The sequence below is a fragment of the Lemur catta genome, chromosome 8, assembly GCF_020740605.2.
Source record: "Lemur catta isolate mLemCat1 chromosome 8, mLemCat1.pri, whole genome shotgun sequence".
In the NCBI taxonomy this organism is placed as follows: domain Eukaryota; kingdom Metazoa; phylum Chordata; class Mammalia; order Primates; family Lemuridae; genus Lemur; species Lemur catta.
Window position 1 is genome coordinate 46,733,983 of NC_059135.1, and position 11,360 is coordinate 46,745,342.

Consider the following 11,360-nt stretch of genomic DNA (forward strand, 5'->3'; position numbering starts at 1 on the left):
ATGGCAAGGATGTGGAGAAAAGATAACCCTTGTACACTGTTCATGGGAATGTAAATTAGTATAGCCATTCTGGAAAACAGTATGGAGGTTCTTCAAAATATTAAAAATAGAACTACCAGTTAATCCAGCAATCCCACTACTGGGTATATTTCCAAAGGGAATAATATCACTATGTTGAAAAGATTTCTGTATTCTCATGTTTATTGCAGCATTATTCACAATAGTCCAGATATGGAATCAAATTAGGTGTCCACCAATGGATGAATGGATAAAGGAAATATGGTAAGTATAAACAATGGATTACTATTAGCTATAGAAAAGAAGGAAATTCTGTCATTTGTGACAGCATGGATGGACCTGGAGAACATTATGTTAAGTGAAATAAGCCAGGCACAGAAATACAAATACTGCATGATCTCACTTGCCTATGGAATCTAAAAAACTTGAACTCATAGAAGTAGAGAGTAGAATTGTAGTTACCAGGGGCTGGAGTGGTTGGGGAGAGTTTGGGGAGATATTGGTCAGAGGATACACAATTTTCAGTTGGGTAGAAGGAATAAGTTCGACAAGTCTATTGTGCAACATGGTGACTATAGTTAACAGTATATTTAATTCCTGAAAAATGCTAAGGGAGTGGATGTAAAGTGTTCTTACTACAAAGATGATACTACGTGAGGTTATGCATATGTTAACTAGTTATTAGGTTGTTGCAGAAGTAATTGTGGTTTTAGCCTTGTTGATATTTTCTGTTTGATATTGGAATACATTCTTAAATAAACGTGGTTATGTTATACATCATTTTAATGTGCATTTCTCGCTTTATGTATTTTTTGCTAATGACTTATTACTTGCTGTTTATTTTATATTTATTTTAGACTGTGGAAATGATGTTAGACAAAAATCAAATTTGAGTGATTTTCTTATTCAAGTTCCAAATAGGTCATAAAGCAGCAGAGACAACTGGCAACATCAACAACTCATTTGGCCCAGGAACTGCTAACAAATGTACAGTGCAAAGGAGGCAAGAGCCTTGAAGATGAGGAGTGCAGTGGCCAGCCATCGGAATTTAACAAAGACCAGTTAAGAGCAATCATCAAAGCTGATCCTTTTACAACTATACTAGAAGTTGCCAAAGAACTCAATGTCGACCATTCTACGGTCATTCAGCATTTGAAGCAAATTGGAAAGGTGAAAAAGCTCAATAAGAGGGTGGCTCATGAGCCAACTGAAAATAAAAAAAAAATTGTCATTTTGAAGTGTCATATTTTCTAATTGTATGCAACAACAACAAACCATTTCTTGATCAGATTGTGACTTGCTACTAAAAGTGGATTTTATATGACAACCAGCAATGACCAGCTCAGTATTTGGACTGAAGAGAAGCTCCAAAGCACTTCCCAAAGCCAACCTTGCACCAAAAAAAGGCCATGGCCACTGTTTGGTGGTCTGCTGCTGGTCTGATCCACTACAGCTTTCTGAATCCCAGAGAAACCATTATATCTGAGAAGTATGCTCAGCAAATCAATGAGATGCACCACAAACTGCAATGCCTGCAGCTGGCATTGGTTAACAGAAAGGGCCCAATTCTTCTTCACAACCAATGCTTCAAAAGTTGAACGAATTTGGCTACGAAGTTTTGCCTCATCCTTCATATTCACCTGACCTCTTGCCAGCTGACTACCACTTCTTCAAGCATCTCGACAACTTTTTACAGGAAAAATGTTTCCACAACCAGCAGGATGCAGAAAATACTTTCCAAGAGTTCATCAAATCCTGAAGCATGGATTTCTATGCTACAGGAATAAACAAACTTATTTCTTGTTGGCAAAAATGTGTTGATTGTAATGGTTCCTATTTTGATTAATAAAGATGTGTTTGAGCCTAGTTATAATGATTTAAAACTCATGGTCGAAAACCACAATTACTTTTGCACCAACCTAATATATTTAATAATTTCTCAACATATACGTACTTTAAAACATGGTAAATGCATACAATTTAATCTGCCAATTAAAAAAATAAATAAAAATAAAAAAAGTCTACAAAAAAATGTAACTCTATACTATATATCTGCCAAGAGAGGAAAGAGAAGTTGAGAGTGAAGCTTTGAAAATGAATAAAAAATATTTTTAAGATTTATTATATAATTTTTCCTATTTTGTGAAGAAAAAAATTTTTTTGGTTTAACTGACCTTTTAGGGGAAGGAGTGGTTTAAGGATAACTAGAATACATGATTTCTGAGTAGTTCTTTTAAACTCTTGCTTAAAATCTTAAAAATAAATTGTACCCAAAGTGATAAGTACCACAGGATTATCGATACTCTAATCTAAAAAGAGCAATACTAGACAATCAGGGGTCCAACGTGGTCTTTTCTTAGGTTAATATAGCTGAATTCTAAACATATCCCTTACTAAGGAACTGTGAGTAAAGGTAAAATAAGTGTGACCTTATTGCTATGTTTAGCAGCACTATCGTGTGAAACATATTTTATGATTATAATGTGTTAGAGAAAGAGAGAGGGGAGAGAGAGAGAGAAACAGAACTCGTATTATATCTGTCAGGCCCTGCTTTAAACACTTTACATATTATTATAATTATTTCTTCCTATGACAAACTTATACTATTATAATCAAAAGGAAACTTTTGCCGGAGGAAGTAACTTTCTCAAAGTCACACAGGTAGTAAGTGGATTGAACCTAGGCAACCTAACTCTGGAGTCTGGGCTCTTAGCTAGTACTTTATAGTACTTATTACTAAACTTGAACAGAGAATGCCTAAATGCATTCTTTTTACTTTGAAGGACTAAATGACTATTATATACGAATGATAGGTACACCAATAATGTTTTTATTTCTGAAACTAAGAGAATACTCTAAAGTGGATTTCATAGGGATGATTAAACAAAATGTAGACAATTTTTAGATCTTCCATTAAAGCAAGAGTCAGTTAATCAATTCTTTTGCTTACACAGGATGGCAAAGATAATTTCAACTAGTTCATTCATTGAAATGATTCAGTTTTAGGGAAGGGCATGTTGAGTTAACCTATTACTTTTGCATTACATAAACACAGGCCATGTGACTGATATCAAATCTAAACATTCTAGTTTTAGCATTGTCTCCAAAGCAATTAGTATGCTGTTTGGGAGGAATATCTGGGCATTTCCCCCTCATAATTAGTATTGTTTGTATAAAGCCATTAAACAACCTGCTAAAAAACTAAAACTAAAACCAAAAAAAGAAAAAGAAAAAAAGGCTTCAAGAGGGCATTCCCTTTCAAAGAAGGATGGCTACATTAATCTGACAAATGTTGAATACATTCAGCCAACTGTTTAATGCAACTGGGAGATCTAGGTTCCTTAGGAAAGGATTTCTTATAGTGGTATTGCAGGACTGGCATGGCAAAGGCAGGAAGGAAGGTGGTCCCTCTATCCAGTTTCTATTGAGCTTTGTAAAAAGCCAGCCAATTATAAATGCATTTTTTCTCTGATCTGGGTCTCTCCTGTGCATTTTAACCTCCTCCGAGTATTTTTGTCTTTGCTCATTTTAAGAAGTTCTATACTAAGGTATCTTTAGTGAGAGGCTTTTCAAGCATATTTTATTGGCACCTTGAGATGCAATAACATAACCCAGGCCTACAACTCCAGCGTGATACACTGAATATGACATTTTTGGAATCCTTGGAATAATAATTTACACTTATAAGGCTATGAAATACAAATGATTCACAAAACAGTCATGAAATAGTCATAGAAGATTTAGAAATGGGGTATTTAAAAGCATATTTGTATGGACAATGAGGTAGAAAATCAATACAGAAAGAACCACGACTTATATTTTTCACCAGGGTAAGGTGAAAACAGAAATGAATCTACACAATTATTCTCCACTTGTAATATCCAGAGTTATGTGCACAGCTTTTCAGAGTTTTAAGGAAATTTCAATTCCCATGACAAAATTTTAGCCAGTGCAGAAGACAGTGTCTCTTGTCACCAATGTATGGACATGCTGGCTAAAATAAATGCTTTGCATAAATAGTCAATCATGAATCCAAGAGAGAGATCCCCACGAGCCAGAAATGAAGAGGAACCGTAAAGTCAAAGTGAGCAGGAGCTAAAGCGAAATGGCTGGGTGGTCTAGAAACAGCACATAAGTTGTGGGTGGGGCATGAGGCGGCGGCTGGGGGAGTGTTACTGGTCTTTCCTGAGTGGAAAAGGGGTACAGTTTGAAGGCTTCTTGTAGTCAGAGAGCTAGAATTGAAACACTAACACAGAGCCAGGATTCAGGAAAAGACTGCCTTGAGTGAAAGTGCTGTTCAGAAGCACTTTACACCTTGATATGGGCCAGTGACTAGCAGTTTGCCTCCTGCCCGTAAGAGTAGACACAAAGTCACTCACAGATACTACCAGTGTCCTGAGTGGACACTGCAATGCCTGCAACAGGACCAGGGGCACTGTAGGTGGAAAATATTTACCAAATGGGTGAAGAACACCAGGCAGGTACCTAATATAATGCTATCTCCGATTTCCTTGAGCTTCTACCATGGTTCAGGAATGTTCACCGATAGGGATAAAAATAGTGAAAAAAACACCCATAAAATCCTTGCCTTCATGGAATTCACATTTCAGTTGTCTGAGAATCAACCACAAACAAACACATAAATATAAATACAAAATAGGTCATGTAATGGTAAGTGCTATGAGGAGAGTAAAGTAAGTTGAAGAGGTTGGGGTAGAGGAGGGGGAGCTATTTGATATAGGGTAGCAAGGGAAAGCTTCACTCATGAGGTGACACTTGACCAGATACCTAAAAAAATTAGACCGTGAGCCATGCAGCTATCTGGGGAAAGTGCACCAGGCAGAGGGAACAATGAGGCAATTGTGCTGAGGCAAAGGTGTTCCTGGTCAGTTCAAGAAATAGCAAGGAGAGGAATAAGCAGGACAAATGGGACAGGGGATGCATTCATCTCCTGTGGTTGTGGAAGATGGCTTTGTATATAAAAAAGTATTGTGGGCTTTGCTCAGAACTTTGGTTTTTAGTGTCAGTAAGATGACATGATCTAGAAGGATCCCTCTGGCAGCTGTGTGGCCAATACCCTGCAGGGAAGACGAGAGTGGGAAGACCAGAGAGAAAGCTACAGCAATATGGCCATTGTTACAAAAATCTTAAATAAGTTACTACCATATCAAATCCATCAGGACTAAAGAACAATGTATGACCAAGAGGCTTTATATTAGGAGTATAAAGATGTATTAACATAATAAAAACCATTAGAGCTGTGTATCATATTAACAAATTAAGGGGTTAAACAGAGTATCTCAGTTTATGAAGAAACAATTGCTATAATTTAGCACGTATTATATATAAACTCACTGCAAAGTAGGAATAGATCTTAACTTGAAAAAGCACAACTACCAAAAGCCTCTGTAAATATTCAGTGGCAAAACATTTAGAAGCATTTTAACTGAAGTCAAAACAAGAACACATGCTGTCAGTACCATTATTTAATAGTTTACTGAAGAATCTGGCTGGTGCATTAAAACCAGAAAGAATTTTAAAATAGCATAATGAATGATGAAGAGGAGGCAAAGTGATTTTGATTTGTAGGTCATAAGATTTACATTAAGGCTAAAAAAATTGAGTATAAAATAATTATTGAATACAAAAAAATCAACACATAATAATGCTATGCATCACTAATAACAAATTTAAAATCATATAAAAAACAGATACAACTCTAAAATATAAATGTACAGAAATAAACTTCAAAAAAGATGTATAAGAACTCTATTAAAGAAATTACAAAATGTTATTACAATGGTTATGGATGAAAAGACTCAAAGCTAGAATGATACCAAATTTTCCCTTTATTAATCCATAAATGTAATGCAATTGAGGTATAACTACATGGTGAGTGCCAGGCGCACTGTCTGGGGAATGGACATGTTTGAAGCTCTGACTCAGGGGGATGTGCGGGACATGGGCAATATATATAACCTGAACTTTTGTACCCCCATAATAAGCTGAAATAAAAAAAGAAGGAAAAAAAATAGAAATATAATTCTTAATAACATTTTACATAGAACCAGAGAAACTGATTCTGAAGTCTGTATGAGAAAGTCCTGATCCAAAAACGTTGTCCAAAACAATTCTGAAAAAGTAGAAGACGAGGGGCCTTCTAGCCTATCTTACAATAAAACAAAGTTCTAATAATTGAAACAATATGGTGTTGACCTAATGCCAAGCATCTGTGAGAACTTAGAATGTGACAGAGAAATCATTAGAATTCAACTGAAGAAAGAAGGTATCATTAATAGGAAATAAATGGTATTAGGAAAATTGGTCTTTTATATAGAAAAAGTATTGACTCTGATATATATTCATTTAACAGTTGTCATTTACATTTGGTAATATACTATAAATCACTTCCAAAATATCTTTCTTTCTCTCTGCTAAGCATAATTTTTTCTAAAGCAGAAATTTACCTAAACTGAAGTCTTCCAATCCTGTCTTACCAAACTTTAACAGAATTGAGTAAGATGTGACTAGTACTGTGGCAACTGTTTGACTTAATGAAAGGAAGTAACTGTAGTTCTAGAAGAATTAGACTAAACAAATCATATTCAAATTTTATATATTATTTAATTATAAGATTCCAATTTCAATGCTGACTTTTCTTTTGATGTTTTATATATTTTCTTTCAGGTCATAACATATTTTAGACTACAACCTTCCCACCTACACCCACCCAATCATTAGTCCCTTAAAAAAAATAAATTTTAAAATAACATATTTTAATAGTTTAAAATAGGAGGGAAATACTTTAAAACAATATGGTAAATTATTTCAAAGCCAATTCATAAGCAGATCCATGTTTGTAAATTATCTGTAGGGGATGAAAACACACAAAGAACAATTTTCTATTTGATCATAATGACTTAAACACAGACCTAATCATTAGTGCTTTACAAACAAATTATATGATATTGCAAATGCTGTTAATCAAATAGCTTTAACACTAGGATTTTAACCTAATTTTTAAGGTCGCCCTTGCAGGCAGCAGGCAGTGGTTCTTACATATTAGTGTGCAGACTAATCACTTGACAAGGCTGCTAAAAATGAAGATCCCCACAGTCTGCACTGAGAGGTTGCAGTCACAGGTTCTGGAGGGGAGCCTAGGGCTCTTCAGTGGTAACAAGCCCCACTGTGACTCCGATGCAGGCAGACTTTGACCACATTTTGGGAAAGGTGGGGTAGGAGAATCCGGGGGAAACTCCCTGCTGGTTTCTTTTTTGACAAGTACCATTTCCATCTTTCTCATTCTCCTTTTTCCTTTCTGCTCCAGAAATTCAAAGAGGCAGATAGTTAAATAGACATTGGCCATTGTGGGTGGGGGAGAGAAATATGAATTCTCCTTAGACTCTTAATTCTGAAGAGTCCTTTAGGTGTATTTGGCTATTTGAGGTTCTTTATTGTTTTTATTTATTTTATACATATATATATATATTTATTTCAGAATATTATGGGGGTACAAATGTTTTGGTTACATAAATTGCTTTTGTGCTGTTTAAGTCAAAGTTATAAGTGTGTCCATCACCTGGATAGTGTCCATTGTACCCATTAGGTGTGAATTTACGCATCCTCGTCTCCCCACTCCCACCTGCTGGATTTCTGATGAATGCTATTTCTATATGTGCACATAAGTTTTCCAACTTAATGGTGAGTACAGGATGGAACTGGAGACCATTCTTCTAAGCAAAGTATCACAAGAACGGAGGTTCTTTATTGTTTTGATGGATAATGATGTGATTCAAAAGACCTGGGTGCTTGGTCTAAATTTTCAAACATTATCTAACCACTGAATCTTGAATAACCAAACTGTAAGCTGACTTAATTCATAGGAATACAGTGTTGATAAAATGAAACACCATATGTAAGATGATAAGTGTGATGCAAGTGCAAAATCATGTCTTCATTTATGTATTTTATTTATTAAATATAGTTAAGTGTTCCAAAGATAATTGTCTATACTCTTTTGAACATGGATAGTTTTAAAAAATTATATTAAAAAAGGGGACCATATTACTATGAGCTCTACATAAAAATTTGAATTTGAATTTTCAACCTGAACAAGTCTATTCATAAATTTTTGCTTGGTGAACTAGATATAACCACAAAGACCCACTGCTCCAGCTGGAACTACAAATATAATATGATAATATCTTTTCTATTTCTTTGCTTAATTATTTGACACCTCCATTATCCCCATTAGCTATATAAGACAGAAGTTAAAAATCTCTCTCTGAGATTCAGTTGTCCAAGATTCCTGGGACTTACTTAGGTGCAAGGTTGTTGGAGCCTCTTCCAAAAATCGAGTGACGAATAGTGGGACATTCTGATTGGTCCACTGCAGGTTCACAGTTTGGGGTTGCCCTTGCCTCTGTTTCCACTACAGAGTATTGCTATTGTAATTTGTTCCTTTGTACATAGCAAAGACTATACTTTTCCATTTGGTCACGAAATTTTTATTAGGACCCATTTCTGTGCTAGAGTGGCTGCCATACTTGGTATCCAGGTTATAGTTTGTTAAAGTTGCATTCATGCATTGAGCATGTATTTTATACCTAAATGATGACGCAAAGAGGCTTGAAGGGGGTTCTAGTCTTAGCCATGTGATCATGAATGCCTCAGCACTGGCCTTAAGATTCCTCCCATACTGTGCCAAGATCCTCTTTGTAGTCCTTGCTGTCCATTTCTACCAATGACTACCAATAAGACCATCTCAAATTCTGAGCTCAAGGAATAAGTCAGATGGAAATCCCATTCTTTCCAGTAGCTTTTTCTATTGATAGGAAATTTTTCTCTTTCCTCCCTTGAGATGACTCCTGCATTTCAAGGGGGTCCTAGGAGTAGCAGACTTCATTAAGCCAAAAAGAATAGATCTTTTACACTCTTCCCCCAGAGTAACTGGTACCCAGATGATATATGCAAAATAGGAGGAACTGGTCCAGTGACTTCCAAAGCAAAGAATAAATTCTCCAAGGTGATTTGTGTTTTCTGAATTCTACCTAACCAAGCATTGAAAACTGGTGACTACCAGCTGAAGAGAGCCTTTGGATTGTTTAGTTTGAGCATTCAATGACTAGCATAGGATTTAAAAATTTTTGTGCTTGAATGCTTTTAAGTGGGATATACATTCATTTTTCCTTGTATGACTCATTATTCCGTTTTATTACATTCAAACAATCCATTCACACATGCATACCTACTTAGCCCCTGCAAATGTTTCCCTTCACACATCTACTCAAAATTGACTTAAATTTGACATTTTTTGCTTGCTACATAAACACAACCCTCCTAGTTGATTCATATATCAAAAGATTTTTACATACAAGATCATATCACCAGCAAATAGGGATAGTTTGACCTCCTCTTTCCCAGTTTGGATGCCCTTTATTTTCTTCTCTTGCCTGATCGCTCTGGCTAGGACCTCCAATACTATGTTGAATAGAAGTGGTCACAATGAGACTTTTGGTCTCATTCCAGTTCTTAGGGGGAATGCTTTCAACTTTTCCCCATTCACTATAATGCTGACTGTGAGTTTGTCATATATGTCTTTTATAATTTTTATGTATGTTCCTTCTATGTTTGTTGAGAGTTTTTAAGCCTCCACCAAAAGATTCCTGGAATTGATAAATAAATTTAGCAAAGTCTCAGGTTATAAAATCAATGTACACAAATCAGTAGTATTTCTACATACTAATAACAGTCACATGGAAAGTCAAATCAAGGACTAAATACCATTCACAACAGCTAAAAAGAAAATAAAATACCTAGGAATATACTTAACAAGGAGGTTAAAGACCTCTACAAGGGGAGCTATAAAACACTGATGAAAGAAATCACAGAAGACATTCCCTGCTCATGGATTGGTAGAATTAACATCATTAAAATGTTCGTAGTTCCCAAAGTGGTTTACAGATTCAATGCAATCTTTAGCAAAATACCAGTATTATATTGCACAGATCTAGAAAAAACAATCCTAAGCTTTATTTGGAACCAAAAAAGAACCTGAATAGCTAAAGCAATCTTAAGTAAAAAGAACAAATCTGGAGGCATCACATTACCTGATTTCAAATTATACTATAATACAAGACTGTAGTAACCAAAACAGCATGGTATTGGTATAAAAGTACAGACATAGACTATTGGAACAGAATAGAGAATCCAGGAATAAAATCATCTACCTACAACCAATTGATCTTCAACAAAGCAAACAACAACATACATTGGGGAAAGAATGCCCTGTTTGATAAATGGTGCTGAGAAAATTGGATAGCCACATGCAGAAGAATGAAATGGGACCCATAGCTCTTGCCATATACAAAAATTAATTCAAGATGGATTAAAGACTTAAATGTAAGGCATGAAACCATAAAAATTCTAGAAGAAAATTTAGGAAAAACTCCTTTAGACATCAGCCCAGGGAAAGAATTTATGACTAAGACCCCAAAGGCAAATATAGTAGCAACAAAAATAAATAAATGTGACTTAATTAAATTTAAAAAGTTTCTGCATAGCAAAGAAAATAATCAACAGAGTGAATAGACAACTTACAGAATGGGAGAAAATATTCCCAACCTATACATCTGACAAAGGACAGATATTTAGAATCCACAAAGAACTCAAACAAATCAGCAATAAAAAAAACAAACAATCCCATCAAAAAGTGGGCAAAATACACTATGAACAGAAGTTTTTTGAAAGATAGACAAATGACCAAAAAACATACGAAAAAATGCTCAGCATCACTAATTATTGGGGAAGTGAAAATTAAAACTACAGTGAGATAGCACCTTACCCCTTCAGAATGGTCATTTTTAACAAGTCAAAAAACAATAGATGCTGGTGTGGATGCAGAGAGAAAGGAACACATATACACACACTGTTGGTGAGACTGTAAATTAGCACAACCTTTATGGAAAACAGTTTGGAGATCCCTCAAAGAAATAAACGTAGATCTACCATTGGATCCAGCAATCCCACTGCTGGAGAGGTATCCAAAGGAAATGAAGTCATTTAATCAAAAAGCCAACTGCACTTGAATGTTTATTGAAGCACAATTCACATTTGCAAAAATGTGGAATCAATCCAAGTGCCCTTATATTCATGAGTGGATAAAGAAATGTATATATACACCATGGAATACTACTCAGCCACAAAAAGGAATGGAATAATGTCATTTGCAGAAATGTGGAGTATACTAGAGAACACTATGCTAAGTGAAGTATCTCAGGAATGGAAAACCAAACACCCTATGTTCTCACTAATAAGTGGGAGCTAATAGATGGGTACACATG

At 35.3% G+C, this 11,360-nt stretch overlaps 1 pseudogene; it reads left to right on the forward strand.

The window, feature by feature from the left end:
* Positions 1–881: 881 nt before the first annotated feature.
* On the forward strand, positions 882–1,864 carry LOC123643788 (annotated as a pseudogene).
* Positions 1,865–11,360: the final 9,496 nt, after the last annotated feature.